Below are 6,018 nucleotides of genomic sequence, written 5' to 3' on the forward strand. Positions count from 1 at the left end.
TCTCTCTCTCTCTCTCTCTCTCTCTCTCTCTCTCTCTCTCTCCCTCCCATAGTCCCTTCCTCTCGCTCTCTCTCTATCCTTTCCTCTCTCGCTCTCTCTCTGGCTCAATTGAAGCAGACAGGGTGGGTGGGGGGGATTGGCGGGGGGGTTGAGAACAGGGTAGCTGCAGCAGTTGGAACACAAGGCTCTTTGTCTGGGGACCTTTCATATGGTTTCCTTCAAGCTTGCATACTGAACACATTATTCTATCATATATTTTCATATTCAACACAGGGATGTCGGAGGACCTGTGGGCCCCTCTCTCTGCAACCAACCCCCCACCCCACCCCCACCCCCCCTCCCGACCCTTTTTCTTCTCTTCCCCGACCCGTTTTCCCGCCGTGCACACGGGGGCAGACAAATCCAAACAAAGTGCGAGATATATGCAGGGAAATGACACTAGTGGGCCAGAGCAGAGACTATTTGTTTATGCTGAGCCTGTGCCTGACTGTTATGAGTTATAAAACGAACCGAGGAGAACAGAACAGCATTTCCTCTCGAGATTTAGGACAAGGGAACGTAAAACTGGGGACATAAAGACCCTGCGGAGCGTTTCAGCAGGCGCAGGGTTGGAGGGGACAGTAACTCATATGCAGTGCAATAGAGGAACTACCACCCACTCGGCTCTGTGATGCTAACTCAAAGCTTCTGGTATATTTTGATTTGATTTGGATAACTTATTAGTACATTGGAGGAAATTCAGTTTCAGCTTCACCCAGTTGATGGCTGCTCAGGTGGTTATGATGATTGGTGGGGGGGGGGGGGGGGTGGGGGGTTTTGGGGGCCGAAGGGGTTAAGTTTCTTGCTCAGGGACACTTTGACACATACATACTGTTCGCAGACCGGTGACCTTCTGATTACCAGACGGCATCTCTACTCTACCTATTAAGCTACAGCCGTATATAAAATATATACAAATAAAAGACGCATGTCAGAAGCATCTCGTGCATTCAGTACTAAGACCGTTGTCCAGTCTTCACCATGTTTCAGACCTTTAGCAGAGAGAGGTGTTATAGGGACACTGATTTCAGAATAAAACATTCTTTTAAAATCCCTCCAACTGGATCCTGAAGGCCCTCAGTGAGATGGAGGCTGACAGTTGGGCTTGGTCCCCCGGGGTCCTGGTTGACAATGCATGCAGACAAACGTAATTTTATTTGGCTTAAAACATATAAAAAAGAGACAATCTTCTGGATGTCTGCCATGCATTATGAGAACAACATTTTAATCACCACGCCGCCATAGGATAAGTTCACTTAACGCTGCATTTCTCCTGCTTGTGGTAGACCACTGTTTTCAAACAGGAGATTCCGTAAGTCACACAAAGTTTAACCAAAAGCCCAACAACGCCTCTCCGATTCCCTCCAGAAGGAGAACATCTGAACGTTTTCCCTCAGGATGTGACAAACTACCAAGAAATGAGTCAAACAGATTTTTGTCAATAAAGCCACTCTGAAGGTGGCGGTGGTGTTTCGGTGTGGCGTCAAATGTTTGTCAGAACCACTCAGCGCCATACTTCACCTGACGGATGGGCCTGCCAAGCTGCCGCGATGATCCATCACTTACGAGCTGCTTTAAGTACCTCCACCCCCCCCCCCCCCCCTACGCCTATGCCTCTTCCTCCACCCTCCACATCTCCCTCCTCCTGCTATAACTCTCTCCCTCTCTCTTTTCTTTCATCACTCGCTCACCCTCCCTCCTTCCACTTACTCTCTCACACCTTGCGTCTAACCCCCCCCCCCCACACACACACACACCCCACGCCCGAAGGTCTCTCCATCTTTGCCTCCATGTTTTTCCTCCTCATCATCCCCCTTTACTCCATTCTGCCCCCCCCCCCCATCCTTCAATCTCTCAAGCCCCCCCCCCCCTCCCACGCCCCCCCACACCTCTACCACATCCCTCTGTGTTCTCTCCTTTGAGACCCAACCTCTCCTGACATGTTTGGATGTGTAGGACCCCATGCAGCTGGGAGAGCAGCCATTAGCCCTCTCTCTCTCTCTCTCTCTCTCTCTCTCTCTCTCTCTCTCTCTGTGTCTCTTTCTTTTCTCTTTCTTTCTTTCTTTCTTTCCTTCTTTCTTTCCCTGCATGAATCTCAGAAGGGAAGCTGTATGTGTGTGTGTGTGTGTGTGTGCGCGTGCGTGCGTGTGTATGTGTGCATGCATGTGTGTGTATGTGGGGGGGGGGGGACGTTAGTGCACATTCCTTCCTTTTTTTTTACGCTGCAGAGAGTGCCGTGGAATTTCCTAAGTGATCTGGTTTGCATTCCGTCTCCAGTCAGACCCATGGACTCTGTACTGGGAGACGTTATTAGAGAGTGCTTTGCTTTTTTTTGCTTTTTTGCAATGGCTGGGCCCTGAACTGATTAGACCCAAACACAGGCACACATCCCCACTGTATGTAATAAGATACAGCCATGGGACTGTTCAAAGGCAACGTCTTAGTATAAACAGAAAGAGGGAGAGATTGAAGGAATGAGTGAAAGAGAGAGTGACAGAAAGGGGGGGGAACAGCGCGAGGGGAGAGGGATGTTTTGATGTCCCTCGTCGCTGATATGAAGGAGCACTCCAGACCAATTACCTTCACGTCTAACGGTGCTCCTCAAACTGTATTCCTCCAGACCAAGTAGCTTGATTACCGGTCTCCGTGGATACGGCGCGACGTCGTTCCGCACGGGCTAATTTGATCAAAACACACCCAAGTTTGAAACTTTTTGCCTCTGTTTATTTTGGGTTGGCCGGTCGTCTGTATTTCACTCGAGCTGTCTCAGAGAGGGCAGTGCGGTCTGCAGCGGAGATGTCTGGGGCATGGTGAAGTCAGGGTGTGTCCGCCCATGGTCAGATGATGTACAGTAGTAGACGAAGGCCTCCCGCCCGCATCGCAGCACGGGCGCTGAAAATAGACGTGTATGGATCTACGGGAGACCAACACTTCGAGGAATAATATGGTGAGGTGGACGAGCTCTGACATTTCCATTTGAATGCTATACCAAACGCGGCTGCTGACGGCCTACAGTAAAGCCTGGTAATGTACTAAATCTCACCAAAAGGTTTTGCCAAATCCAATATACACTCAATGGCACAAATCCCAGTATGACAGGGCTTTGTGGTCTAAATTGCTTTCACAGACTAGGCAGGGCATGGAGCCTTATGGAGGGGCCAGGGGATTTCTTAAGAAGAAAAAAAAAGAACGTGTGTGTGTGTGTGTGTGTGTGTGTGTGTGTGTGTGTGTGTGTGTGTGTGTGTGTGTGTGTGTGTGTGTGTGTGTGTGTGTGTGTGTGTGTGTGTGTGTGTGTGTGTCTGTCTGGGTACGTGTATACTGTATGTGTTTGTGTGCCCGCATTACTGTGTGTCTCTCTCTCTCTCTCTCTGTGTGTGTGTGTGTGTGTGTGTGTGTGTGTGTGTGTGTGTGTGTGTGTGTGTGTGTGTGTGTGTGTGTGTGTGTGTGTGTGTGTGTGTGTGTGTGTGTGTGTGTGTGTGTGTCGTGTGTGTGTGTGTGTGTGTGTGTGTGTGTGTGTGTGTGTGTGTGTGTGTGTGTGTGTGTGTGTGTGTGTGTGTGTGTGTGTGTGTGTGTGTGTGTGTGTCTGGATATGTGTATGTGTATGTGTATGTGTATGTGTATGCGTATGCGTATGCGTATGTGTTTGTGTGCATGCATGCATGCATGTCTGTCTCTCTCTCTCTCTGTGTGTGTGTGTGTGTGTGTGTGTGTGTGTGTGTGTGTGTGTGTGTGTGTGTGTGTGTGTGTGTGTGTGTGTGTGTGTGCGTGTGCGTGCGGCCGTGCGCGCGCGCACATGTGCGTAGGTGCACACGCACGCGTGTATGTGTGTGTGCGTACATGCATGTGTCTGTGTGTGTGTGTGATTGCACACATACAGTACTTGTGCATTCATATTCTTGAATATGCATGTGTGTGTGTGTGCATAAATTTTTGGTGTGTACATCCTGTATGTGACATGCATGTGTGTTTACTGTATAGTTTGTGTGTCGGGTATGACAGCTGTACAGATTCTGTCTGGGTATGACAGCTGCCTGTTTACAGTAGGTGAACTGCTGTAAATGTGATAGATGGTATAACACTCACCATATTCACTGTTGAGAGACAGTACATTTATTCTTCATAATATACCACTGTCAATAGTCTGTACAAATAGGTCGATTTCTGTACATATACTGCATAATAATCCATTCATTGATGAAAGATATACAGTATGATCATATTACTGGTGATAGATTGTTCATACTTTTGCCTATTGCCTATATGTATATCTATATTATTAATAGTTATACATTATGATTGTGCTAACTCAGTGCAAGTGCAGATGGCTAGGTCAGACTTTAAGCCTACGCATTTTTTATTTTATTTGTACTTTTATTGCTATTCTAATTTGCAGTTGTATCTCTCTTTAATCTTACTGTACCCGTATCCGTCCTGTATTTCATGCTTACTGTGGTGCTGCAACACCTGCATTTCTCCACAGGGATCATTAACGGTCTGTCTGTCTGTCTCTGTGTATGTGTTTATGTACAAGTTTGTATGTGTGTGCACTTGCATGCATGTGTGTGTGTGTGTGTGTGTGTGTGTGTGTGTGTGTGTGTGTGTGTGTGTGTGTGTGTGTGTGTGTGTGTGTGTGTGTGTGTGTGTGTGTGTGTGTGTGTGTGTGTGTGTGTGCGCGTGTGCGTGTGCGTGCGAGGTGGGGGCGTTTACAGGAAAGATGCAGGACAGATGGGCCTGGGGGAGTGGAACACTCATCACTATACCCATGCTGGCTGAATCCATGGATCCCCAGTCAACAGAAACTCTCCCTGTTTAACATGGCAAAACAACAGAAATAGCCACATCGTTAATCGTTACATTATCCACGATAAAGACACATAATTCTTTTACACAGTCATCTCTATGTGAACGCAACTGAATCAATATTGCCCCCCTCCACCCCCTGGCTGCAATGGTAACTCACACATGAATCAGCGTAAAGAAATTAATCTCACGGGACACTGCCTGCATGGACATAATCATAATCACCATTCCTTTCACTGTCAGCTGCTCCGTGTAGCTTTTTTAATAATGAACGATCTCCTGCACTTTCCAGTTTATAATCACACACAGCAGTGCTCATACAGGCCAGGTGGCCAACACAAACAAACTCCGGATGTCAGCAACAAGATTACTAAAGACATTTGGTCATTAGTCTTAGTTTATTAGCAACAAAGGGGTCCTCTTTTCAGTCCTTACGTCCTAATATATAGACAATGTTCTAAAAACGTAGTGCCCGAACAGAGTTCTACTGGGTGAAAACGACATGCACATGGTCAGCAGTGGCTTTAAGGTTTCTCACGTTTCTGGGTGGGGTGTGAAGGCTACCGTCCTGCGAGGTCTTCCACTCTGACTGTACAGGACATTACTTGCTTCAGAGGAATGTTAAGGCAGCACCGTATCACTCCTTATAACTTCTACTGCTGCGCTAAGTGTTAGAGAATGAAGGGAAATGGGTGGGAGCTTAAAGCCCCATGCCTCGCTACTTAACTCCATCTACACTTAGTTTAACCCAATGGAACTTTTATTTTTGTCTCAAATCACATCTGGTTTAAACATTGAAATAATGAATGTGGTAAGAGGTAAATTAAGTGGTCTTGACATTACACAGTTTATCCAGCAAATGGGCACATAACAGTTCACATAGGTATTGATAAATGACATTCTGTTTTGTGGGCCAAGTTTGCGTTCGGCCCATTTCCACCGCCGTGTCTTTTCTCCGGGTCGGCGGGGCCTCCCTGCTCATGAGGAGGAACAAGGAGGGAATTATTCTCCCAACAAGAGGCTCTCTCTGTTTGTTTGGATCAACTCTTCCCCTAGAACGTAATCAAAATTATACCACACAACAAGAGACAAAAACAAAATACCAAACGTTGATCTGGTTCACTGCCACACAAGCTAATGACTTAATCTGTGTCACACAGCGCTGGCTCTGAACGAAAA

This window comes from Gymnoscopelus braueri (genome assembly GCF_963280865.1).
Source record: "Gymnoscopelus braueri genome assembly, chromosome: 20".
In the NCBI taxonomy this organism is placed as follows: domain Eukaryota; kingdom Metazoa; phylum Chordata; class Actinopteri; order Myctophiformes; family Myctophidae; genus Gymnoscopelus; species Gymnoscopelus braueri.